Source organism: Cherax quadricarinatus, chromosome 72 (genome assembly GCF_038502225.1).
Source record: "Cherax quadricarinatus isolate ZL_2023a chromosome 72, ASM3850222v1, whole genome shotgun sequence".
NCBI lineage: Eukaryota > Metazoa > Arthropoda > Malacostraca > Decapoda > Parastacidae > Cherax > Cherax quadricarinatus.
The window spans coordinates 670,493-683,068 of NC_091363.1; the positions used below are offsets into that span (position 1 = coordinate 670,493).

Consider the following 12,576-nt stretch of genomic DNA (forward strand, 5'->3'; position numbering starts at 1 on the left):
AGGTCCCAGGACCGAAACGTTTTCTAATAAATATGTTATAGTGTTTGCTTACGTGTCTTTCTAAACCAACTTGTCGGTATTTATTACCAAGGTTTATACCAACAACTATATGTCTCTTGCCTGCATTAAGGTACAGGGGAATGCAGTTATATGGTAAGGGAGGAGATCTCTGTCAGATAGCATAGTGACCAAAATAATTTATGGTGTCCAGATTGATTTTTGCAAGGTGATGCAACAGTTTATTTACTTTTAAGTATTCCCCGAAAGGGTATACTTTCAGTTGTCAGATTTTCTGATTGGCTTCAAAATTTCAACACTGATATGTCTTACTTATAAGAAGATTGGTATTGTTAATGGGCTGTGTAGGTGCTTATTGGCCAATGTATACATGAAAATAACACAGCGGGTTTCCTGTGATAACCTGAGAATACCTCTTCTGATTGATTTCAAATTTTGAATGCTGGTGTATCCTAGTAAGAGGATGGATAAAATTGTTATTGGAATATGTAGGTATAAATTTATTTTAAAAATTGTGGTTACTGTATAAATGTTTTCAGTGATTGAATGAGTTAGGTTCCAAATCCTGGGCCTCATGGGTGTTGACTTTGAATGTGTTGGTCTGTAGCTCTTGGGCCTTTTTTCAGGGTGTTAAGATATAGGTGCTAGGCTACTTAATATATTGAGGTAGAGCTCCTGGGGTCTCCTGAAGTTGATCTCCCATTCCTGGACCTCTCGAGAGGTCTAAGCTATAGTTCTTGTCTCTTGAGGAAGCTCAGCAACAACTCGTCTGCATTTTAAATGTTTCGAGGCACGATTTTTCCTATCCTGCACCGAGCTACACGGAACTGGGGTTGTGGCACACGAAGGACAAGTCTGTGGTATCGTGCAGCGACCAAAACATCTGTAAAAAACGATCAACGTTTTATAAGTCGGAAAGTTGTGGCTAAAAGCACAGCATAAGTGTTTATCGTTGGTCTGGCAGGTGCGTAGAGTGTACCTGGCCCAGTGTCACAGACTCTGGTCTTCTTCTTCTTCTACTTCTTCTTCTTCTACTTCTTCTTCTGCTTCTGCTGCTGCTTCTGCTGCTGCTTCTGCTGCTGCTTCTGCTGCTGCTTCTGCTGCTGCTTCTGCTGTAGCTTCTGCTGTAGCTTCTGCTGCTGCTGCTTCTGCTGCTGCTGCTGCTGCTGCTGCTGCTGCTGCTGCTGCTGCTGCTTCTGCTTCTGCTTCTGCTTCTGCTTCTGCTTCTGCTGCTTCTGCTGCTGCTGCTGCTGCTGCTGCTGCTGCTGCTGCTGCTGCTGCTGCTGCTGCTGCTCCTCCTCCTCCTCCTCCTCTCTCAGGTGGTCAGTCATCTTTCTACTGTCGTGGTGAGAGGACACTTCTGGCCTGGGATCAGGCACGTGTTTCTACACTTTTGCTGCACTGTAAGTAACCTGACAGTGTTGTTCTATGCATTTTACTTGCACATAATTAAGAGTTCCATGGCTCGGTTGGTAGCGCACTCAGCTCACATGCTGAGTGCACCTGATTCAATCTCCGGCACCAGTGAAACGTTAGGCATGTTTCCTTACACTTGCTGCCATAAGAAGAAAAGAAAGGAGGAACACTCCAGCAGGCATATTGGCCCATACTAGGTGGGTCTTCTCAAACCAAAACTCACTAACAAAAATATTTACCCAACCCATTACCAGTGGGTGTTGATTGACTTGTAGGTGGTATTCAGGGGTGTGGAAAATTGCATTTATCTGAATGTAACTAATTATGTACATAACAGTAAATGATAACAAAGATAATTATTATTTATCAATATTACATAGACAAGTAGGAATTTGGGACACCTAGGTCGCAAAAAATGTCCCCCTTCGATACCTACCACTGTCATATCCACAAGTTGCTCTGGACCTATTAATTAAATGAAATATACATACACCAGGAATACTGGGAAATATATAAATTTGTGGACTGTATATTAAAAAATTATTATATATAAATTCACATATACATAACAGAAGGAAAATATATCTTAATATCACTCACCAATTTGACTGGATATTAAGTTGTATCATACTCAGAAAAACCTCACTAACTAAATTTATGAAAACACTGGCTAGAATTATACACAAATCTAGAGAGCTTATCTGAGGTTCCTGGAGCTGTCTTGTCCAGTCGTCTGATATCTCAAGTTATGCAGGAATGCACATCCAACAATTTCGCCTCCTATTTGAGAGGTGTCAATCCAATTTTAACCTCTAGAGCACGAAAAATTCTTCCCATTATAACGTTGTATCCAATTCAAAACCAAGATGGCGAGTCCCCTCCTGCGCAGGCGCAGGCTCAGTTTCCCATTTTCCATCACAAATTTTATTAAATACAATATAGGCCATCTATTTATCTATAAATTACCGTATTTCCGGAAAATATATACAGTATTTTCCACACTGCGGCCGGCCGGAGTTCGTTGCTAAACGACTCAAATTGCTCATTTGACAATGGTGGAGGACCTGGGTACATATAGGATCTGGCATCCACACGGCGACATATTACACAAGATTTAATCACCCTTTTTACACTTTGCCGTCCTTGTGGAATCCAGAAAGTTTCCCTAATACAATTTAAGGTATCTTGTACCCCACCATGCATTACATTTTTATGGGCATTTAGAACAATTAAATTTGTTAGATGAGTTTTGGACAGTAAGATAGGGTGTTTAGCATAATCACCCAATTCAGCATTTTGTAACCTACCTCTGCACCTAATTACATTGTTCTCTAAATACAGCCCCAGTTTCTCTATTATGGAACCTTTCACAATTTTTCTTTCCATCATCAATTTAATCTCATTTCCATATATTTCCTCCTGTACCATCTTTATCCAATATTCAAGAGGATGTGAAAATTTTAATGAAATATTCATCTTGTTTAGAAATTTAAACACCAACTTAGTTACATTGATTAGTTTAGGTAAAGAAGAATACCTGCTTATATCATTGGCTAAGGGAGGACAAACTATTGGAGCGGTGGTCACAGTAATTTCAACAGGAGCAATATACGCCTTTTTTACAGGCCAATTAGCTTTATTTACCAACCAGTTCGGTCCTTTAAACCATGATACAGCATTTACAAATTTAGCATAAGGTAAACCTCGAGACAAGAAATCAGCTGGATTCTCCTCACCAGGTATATGATTAAATGTTAACATATGCTGACCCAAACTATTATACCTCTCTTGCATCTGATAAATTTCAGTGACTCTGTTTTGTACGTACACAATTTTACTGTTTCCATTGCGAATCCATTGTAAGGATACCTCATTATCAGACCAAATTACAGTGTCGCTAATATTTACCTCTTGCAACTTATTTCTTATATAATTAGCTAATTTGACACCTACATAAATGGCTGTTAATTCCAACTGAGGTAAAGTACGTGATTTAATTGGAGACACTTTAGCCTTAGACATAACAAGAGAAATAACACTATTACACTGAAGGTAAGCAACTGCTCCATATGCCAATTTTGAAGCATCACAAAAAATGTGGAGTACATTTTTCCCATTTGGATTGGCCACCTGGCATGGGAACTCCAACATTGGAATTTTCTCATAATCACCAATTAATTCATCCCACCTGTTAATGAATTCCTCAGGTAGAACTTCATCCCAAGCACATTTAAGTTTCCATGCTTCCTGAATTAATAATTTCCCTCTTATAATAAGGGGTGACACTAAACCTAGTGGATCAAAACATTTGGAAACTTCAGCAAGCAAAACTCTCTTAGCTAATTTGTTGGGCATACTGTAATTATTAGGTTTTAACATTAACAAATCTCTCTCAGTATCCCAAGTTAATCCCAATACATTACTACATTTTGGGACTTCATCTCCAGGGTAACCTTTACTTATTTTGTCCTTTAATTTGGACAAATTACTATTCCATTCCCTCAGTGGCATATTTGCACTTTGCATTATTTTATTAGCCTCTCCATAAGTCATTAACAGTTCCTCTTCAGTTGACGTCACACCCAGGAAATTGTCCACATAAAATTGTTTGCTCATTACTTTACTCAATGGACTTCCCATACATTTGAGGTGTGCATTTATCGTCGCTTGAAGTAGGAACGGACTGGATGTAGCACCAAATAATACGCTCCTAAAGCGAAAGGTTTTCAGAGTGCTAAGTGGGTCACTAGGATTCTTAGGTCATAAGAAGCGGGTACAATCCTGGTCAGCCTCTTGTAAACCCACTCTTAGGAAAGCTTTACTTATGTCAGCCGTAAAGGCATAATTCTTTACCCTGAAATTTAATAAAATATCTCCTAATTTTTCCGTCAACGACGGACCTGTCATCAAACAGTCATTCGAACTAGGTACATTTTTGTTACTCCTGGCACTACAATTAAACACAATTCTCAAAGGAGTGGTCTTAGAATCCTTCTTCACTCCGTGATGTGGCAAATAATGACCATAAATTTTGGCTTGCTCAGGAGGTACCTCTTCTATAAATTTATTAATTAACTGCTCAGCAATTATATCATTATAGGCAGTTAACAATTCTGGTCTTACTCAGTTCGTGGAGCTGAGCTTTTAACTGTCCATATGCCATTCTGTAATTAGTGGGCAATTCTGGATGGTTCAGTCTCCACGGAAGTCGTACCCAGTATTGTCCATATTCAAATTTTACATCTCTCAGGTATTGCTCCTGAGTAAAAGAATCGTCTGGACTTTCTTCATTTAAATTTATTCCAATGCTGTCTAATTCCCACAATTTATGCACTGGCTCAACACCATCCTCTATGGAAGAATTATACTGGGGTACGATTTCATGAGTAAGACACACAGTTATGGTATTTGTAGTTTCCTCTAGTCATGAATTATTACGAGGAATCCTGCCATACATTACATGGCCTCCAGCAGTCTTCAAAAGGGTGACACCACATTTCTTTACCATACCCTTTACAAAGGAGGCATAATAGTCACTACCTATCAAAATATTTATTGGGCCTACAGAATCATCACTTACACCAGAAGGTGCTAAATTTACATTATGTGAGAGTCTTTCTGTAGCTTTACTAAGCCCTACTGTAGATATTTTATCTGGAAGTCTATCTGCAATTACTGCATTAACACATTTTTTCTCATTGCCCAACCTGACAGTTACATAAACAGTGTCATACAATTGAGCCTTTTTATCCGAGAGAAAACCAGATAATTTTAAAGTTGTGGGATCTCCCATCTGTACTTTCATACCATCAAGACACTTACGTTTTATGAAAGTACGCTGGGATCCCTGGTCCAATAATGCAGTTACATTTTTTGATTTATGCCTTTTATCATCAATTTTTACCTGTAACACAGGTAAGGCTACTTCAGCAAAACCATCATTATTAACATTAGCAGCAATTTTCACATTAGCCACTGTTGTGTCAGGATTGTCAACATTATCATTATCAACATTATCATATAGACCCTTACACATAACGACATATAAAATACTGCGTGGAATAGACAAGGTGGACAAGGACAGGATGTTCCAGGGAGGGGACACAGAAACAAGAGGCCACAATTGGAAGTTGAAGACACAAATGAGTCAGAGAGATAGTAGGAAGTATTTCTTCAGTCATAGAGTTGTAAGGCAGTGGAATAGCCTAGAAAATGACGTAGTGGAGGCAGGAACCATACACAGTTTTAAGATGAGGTTTGATAAAGCTCATGGAGCGGGGAGAGAGAGGACCTAGTAGCAATCAGTGAAGAGGCGGGGCCAGGAGCTATGCCTCGACCCCTGCAACCACAAATAGGTGAGTACATGACTATATGGTGTCTTCCTTTGTGACATTGATAACAGAAGTTTAATTTGGCATAACAATCCTCTACATTGTGATTACCCAAACACCTGATACATCTGTCAAGTTCCTCCAATCTTTCAACTTTATCATTCCATGAATTGTATGCATTGCAATTCTTAGAAAAATGAGTACCCTTGCAGAAAAGACAATCTCTTTTTTCTGACTGGTTTCTTATTAACTGGGCTACTCTTAGGAGGGTACATATTCTTCTTACTTTGTGGAGAATCATTATTTCTGATTCCTGCTACTTGATATGCACCTATGCAACTCTTTTTAGGAAATGAATTTTGATTAACAACATTGGGATAATTTTTCCCTTTGTGAAACTTGACAGATACCTCAGAGTTATTATGTGTTGCATCTTTAAAATGAGTTAGTTGGCTGGTCTGCAACTGAACAATTAATTCTTGTAGACCTAGTCTTATTTCCTCCAGACCAAAATAACCCTTGTGATATTTGTTTGAGAGCCATTCAAGTGTTTTACAGCTTAATTTATTCTGTACCATGGCACTCAATAACCAGTCTGATTCCTTCAGATTATATTTATTACTTAAAGTTTTGAGAGTGCTCTCCAGTTTAACTGGCCCGGTGGCCTGGTGGCTAAAGCTCCCGCTTCACACACGGAGGGCCCGGGTTCGATTCCCGGCGGGTGGAAACATTCGACACGTTTCCTTACACCTGTTGTCCTGTTCACCTAGCAGCAAATAGGTACCTGGGTGTTAGTCGACTGGTGTGGGTCGCATCCTGGGGGACAAGATTAAGGACCCCAATGGAAATAAGTTAGACAGTCCTCGATGACGCACTGACTTTCTTGGGTTATCCTGGGTGGCTAACCCTCCGGGGTTAAAAATCCGAACGAAATCTTATCTTATCTTATCTTAACTCTAAACTGTTGTAAACCTTTGTAAGTGTGATCTGGAGATTTTAAATTAACAATGATATTCACTAGATCCAACCTACTTTGTTCTATATTACCATAAGTGACCTTCAATAAGTCAACTGCTTCCTTGTGAGAGTCATCTACATTGGGAAAGGCTTGTATCAGTATGTGAGCATCTCTTACCTGTCCTTTGAGGTAAAATAATTTAGTTACACAGGCTAGGTCACTCCTGTCATGCACAGCTGCTTTAAAAATTGACCAAAATTCCTCCCAATTTTCTCCAGGATTAAACACAGGTAAACACAATTCTGGGAGTTTTGGCAAAGACATATTATTTGTTGGAGCAGACTGACCAACTGCCTGGTTTACACATTTTAATTTATTCAAGGCCTGACTTTTACAAGAATTTTTTCCTCTAATTCATAATACTGATTAATTATGAGATCTACTTCAGTCTCATCTACACATTTTACTAACAAATCTCCTTCATATTTGTTGTAATATAATTTGTATGAATCATATCTATTACATAAAGCATCTAAATACAATTTTAAATCATCAGTATTCACAGTTTCTTGATTCATTAATTCCAAGCACTTATTATATGCCTTGGTTACATGACCTTTCTTAGCCTGTAGTGATGCTTTCTTTACTCTATATTCCAAATGTTTGTCTTCTACATTAATTTCCTCAATTTCAGCCATGATGCAATGTATTAAATTCAACTTAATAACACTGATTATGTACTAATTTATGTACTTTATAAAGGTAAATAGTACAACTTACCTTTGAATAAATCCTAGCTACCTGAGCTTAGCAATTACATGTATAATATAAATTTTAAATGTACATTAATACAAACTTGACTCATCAAAATTAATATTATACAAATTAATAAATCCTTGCCAGAATTTGGCATAGCAAAATTAATATACACATTAATAATTAGCTACACATGGCTTATCAATTACACATACACTGATATAAATCTTGGCCAGAATTGTCTTATCAAATTAATATACAAATTAATATAAACTTAGACCTGACTTATCAAAATTAATATTGTAATAATTATAATCCACTACACATTAAATAAATTTATGAACTTAATATCCACCTCCTGTCATTTCACATATAATTATTAAGTAATTAACTAATTAATGACTGGGGGATTTCAATTTAAGGCACCTAAAATGGAGGAATATAGCAAATAATATTGTTGCAGAAATAACACCAGGAGGCAGCTCTGATGAAAACTCACACTCACGCGAGCTTTTAAATCTCTGCACAAAATTCAATTTAAACCAGCAAATAATAGAGCCTACTAGACTGGAGAATACACTAGACCTCATCTTCACTAACAATGATGATCTGATAAGAAATGTCACCATATCAAAAACAATATACTCAGATCACAACATAATAGAGGTTCAGACATGTATGCGTGGAGCCCCAGACCGACATAATGAGACTAGTCACGAGGGAGCATTCACCAAATTCAACTTCAATAACAAAAACATAAAGTGGGACCAAGTAAACCAAGTCCTAACCGATATAAGCTGGGAAGATATACTAAGCAACACAGACCCCAACTTATGCCTAGAACAGATTAACTCGGTGGCACTCGATGTATGCACAAGGCTTATTCCTCTAAGAAAAAGGAGGAGTAGATGTAAAATATAAAGAGACAGGCGCTCCCTTTACAGGCGACGGAAAAGAATAACAGAGCGGCTAAAAGAGGTCAATATATCTGAAATGCGTAGGGAGACACTGGTCAGAGAAATAGCAAGCATCGAACTCAAGCTAAAGGAATCTTATAGGAGTCAGGAATCGCGGGAAGAACTAAAAGCCATAAATGAAATCGAAAGAAACCCAAAGTATTTCTTCTCCTATGCCAAATCAAAGTCGAGAACAACATCCAGTATTGGGCCCCTACTTAAACAAGATGGGTCCTACACAGATGACAGCAAGGAAATGAGTGAGCTACTCAAGTCCCAATATGACTCAGTTTTTAGCAAGCCGCTAACCAGACAGAGTCGAAGATCAAAACGAATTTTTTATGAGAGAGCCACAAAATTTGGTTAACACAAGCCTATCCGATGTTATCCTGACGCCAAATGACTTCGAACAGGCGATAAATGACATGCCCATGCACTCTGCCCCAGGGCCAGACTCATGGAACTCCGTGTTCATCAAGAACTGCAAGAAGCTCCTATCACGAGCCTTTTCCATCCTATGGGGAGGGAGCATGGACACGGAGGTCGTCCCACAGTTACTAAAAACAACAGACATATGTGATGAATGGTTTGAAAAACCGACAAGTTGAAGATTGAGACACTTATGCAGCATATGGGAATCTTTATTCAGGAAACGTTTCGCCACACAGTGGCTTCATCAGTCCAATACAAAGAGGAAGGCGTAAGGAGAGGAGGAGAATGAGGTAATCAGTCCCTCAACCTGGAGTCGATGTGTTCAGTCCATCAATCTTGTAGAATGTACAGCATAGGGCCGTAGACGTGGCTTATATACTGTAGTGAGGTGACGTGAAGCAGATGGAGGCGGGGTCATAGTGGTACCATCCACTAGTCGAAGTAGGCGAAGTGTGGCGAAACGTTTCCTGAATAAAGATTCCCATATGCTGCATAAGTGTCTCAATCTTCAACAACAGACATAGCCCCACTCCACAAAGGGGGCAGTAAAGCAACAGCAAAGAACTACAGACCGATAGCATTAACATCCCATATCATAAAAATCTTTGAAAGGGTCCTAAGAAGCAAGATCACCACCCATCTAGAAACCCATCAGTTACACAACCCAGGGCAACATGGGTTTAGAACAGGTCGCTCCTGTCTGTCTCAACTATTGGATCACTACGACAAGGTCCTAAATGCACTAGAAGATAAAAAGAATGCAGATGTAATATATACAGACTTTGCAAAAGCCTTCGACAAGTGTGACCATGGCGTAATAGCGCACAAAATGCGTGCTAAAGGGATAACAGGAAAAGTCGGTCGATGGATCTATAATTTCCTCACTAACAGAACACAGAGAGTAGTCGTCAACAGAGTAAAGTCCGAGGCAGCTACGGTGAAAAGCTCTGTTCCACAAGGCACAGTACTCGCTCCCATCTTGTTCCTCATCCTCATATCCGACATAGACAAGAATGTCAGCCACAGCACCGTGTCTTCCTTTGCAGATGACACCCGAATCTGCATGACAGTGTCTTCCATTGCAGACGACACTGCAAGGCTCCAGGCGGACATCAACCGAATCTTTCAGTGGGCTGCAGAAAACAATATGAAGTTCAACGATGAGAAATTTCAATTACTCAGATATGGTAAACACGAGGAAATTAAATCTTCATCAGAGTACAAAACAAATTCTGGCCACAAAATAGAGCGAAACACCAACGTCAAAGACCTGGGAGTGATCATGTCGGAGGATCTCACCTTCAAGGACCATAACATTGTATCAATCGCATCTGCTAGAAAAAATGACAGGATGGATAATGAGAACCTTCAAAACTAGGGAGGCCAAGCCCATGATGACACTCTTCAGGTCACTTGTTCTATCTAGGCTGGAATATTGCTGCACACTAACAGCACCTTTCAAGGCAGGTGAAATTGCTGACCTAGAAAATGTACAGAGAACTTTCACGGCGCGCATAACGGAGATAAAACACCTCAATTACTGGGAGCGCTTGAGGTTCCTAAACCTGTATTCCCTGGAACGCAGGCGGGAGAGATACATGATTATATACACCTGGAAAATCCTAGAGGGACTAGTACCGAACTTGCACACGAAAATCACTCACTACGAAAGCAAAAGACTTGGCAGACGATGCACCATCCCCCCAATGAAAAGCAGGGGTGTCACTAGCACGTTAAGAGACCATACAATAAGTGTCAGGGGCCCGAGACTGTTCAACTGCCTCCCAGCACACATAAGCGGGATTACCAACAGACCCCTGGCAGTCTTCAAGCTGGCACTGGACAAGCACCTAAAGTCGGTTCCTGACCAGCCGGGCTGTGGCTCGTACGTTGGTTTGCGTGCAGCCAGCAGCAACAGCCTGGTTGATCAGGCTCTGATCCACCAGGAGGCCTGGTCACAGACTGGGCCGCGGGGGCGTTGACCCCCGGAACTCTCTCCAGGTAAACTCCAGACAAGTAGGAATTTGGGACACCTAGGTCGCAAAAAATGTCCCCCTTCGATACCTACCACTGTCATAACCACAAGTTGCTCTGGACCTATTAATTAAATGAAATATACATACACCAGGAATACTGGGAAATATATAAATTTGTGGACTGTATATTAAAAAATTATTATATATAAATTCACATATACATAACAGAAGGAAAATATATCTTAATATCACTCACCAATTTGACTGGATATTAAGTTGTATCATACTCAGAAAAACCTCACTAACTAAATTTATGAAAACACTGGCCAGAATTATACACAAATCTTGAGAGCTTATCTGAGGTTCCTGGAGCTGTCTTGTCCAGTCGTCTGATATCTCAAGTTATGCAGGAATGCACATCCAACAATTTCGCCTCCTATTTGAGAGGTGTCAATCCAATTTTAACCTCTAGAGCACAAAAAATTCTTCCCATTATATTAACGTTGTATCCAATTCAAAACCAAGATGGCGAGTCCCCTCCTGCGCAGGCGCAGGCTCAGTTTCCCATTTTCCATCACATAAATTTTATTAAATACAATATAGGCCATCTATTTATCTATAAATTACCGTATTTCCGGAAAATATATACAGTATTTTCCACGAGGGGACTGTAATCATAACTTACATAGTGATGGGCTTTGACTTAAATTGATCTGTGTAAAAAAGAACATACAACGCATGGAAGGCAATCAAGTCTAATATGAAGGTAAAATAGCTCCAATTTCCTGGATGAAGTCCTTTACTGGCATCAAGTAACCCCTGTCTCCCCCACCTCCATGACCAATGAAGTGTTAATCTTAGTGTCATTTTATCGGGATTAGATTAATAAAAATAAGGAACGTGGTCGTAAATTACATACACAAATGTATCAGTTAATTTCCTCAAAATCAAATTTCTAATTAACATTCTTAAAACACAAAATGTTAATATCTAAAGGTCACGATTATTTTATAACAAAGTTATATCTATCGTTGTGGAGAAGAGACATGGTTTGGCAGTAGCGTTGTATAAGAGTGAATAACCTCAAGTAGCGTCACTGGGCGAGAAGTTTGAAGTTTTAAATAAAGGTTGGACGGGTATACGAGTAGGTGTAAGTTGGACCTGCCTGACGTGGGCCAGTACAGCTGCTGTATAGTCTACATTGTTCCTTCATTATAATGTTCTTAAGAGCACTTGCTTTATTGAAAAGTATCGTTGTGTAAAGTTATATAAAATCTCTACACACTCCTTCCAGGAAGGTGCCTTGATGCTAAAGGTCTCTTGATCTGAGGCGCTGTATGACCCTTACGGGTTTAGTGCTGCCCAATGAATAATTATTACATTCGTGTGAAGCTCTAAACCCGCAGGGGTCATACAGCACCTGGAGAAAGGAAGGCATTCAGGTTCGATCCAAGAAAGGAGACATCAGATTCAATTACTTGGATCAAGAGCCCCTCACCAGCATCAAGGAACTCCCTTGAGGGGTCCCAATTAATAAAATAATCTAGACAGTTCACCCTTGCATTAAACATGTCGATCGTTGATTTTACCTTCCAGAAAACCTTCATGTGGGTGTTGTATATAACATGTCAGCACCAGTATGGAACCTACACCTGAGGAAGTATGTTAAGAAACTGGAGAAAGTGCCGAGGTATGCAACGAGTAGTAGGGTACGATTCAGCGTCGCCGTTTCA

General features: G+C 39.6%; 1 long non-coding RNA gene across 1 annotated transcript in view; it reads right to left on the reverse strand.

The window, feature by feature from the left end:
* Positions 1 to 220: 220 nt before the first annotated feature.
* Positions 221 to 12,576, reverse strand: part of LOC138854868 (uncharacterized) — a 20,001-nt gene continuing 7,645 nt past the window's right edge. Inside the window, exon 3 of the long non-coding RNA XR_011394018.1 lies at positions 221 to 901. This is a non-coding gene — a long non-coding RNA (uncharacterized lncRNA). The remainder of the gene's footprint in view (positions 902 to 12,576) is intronic.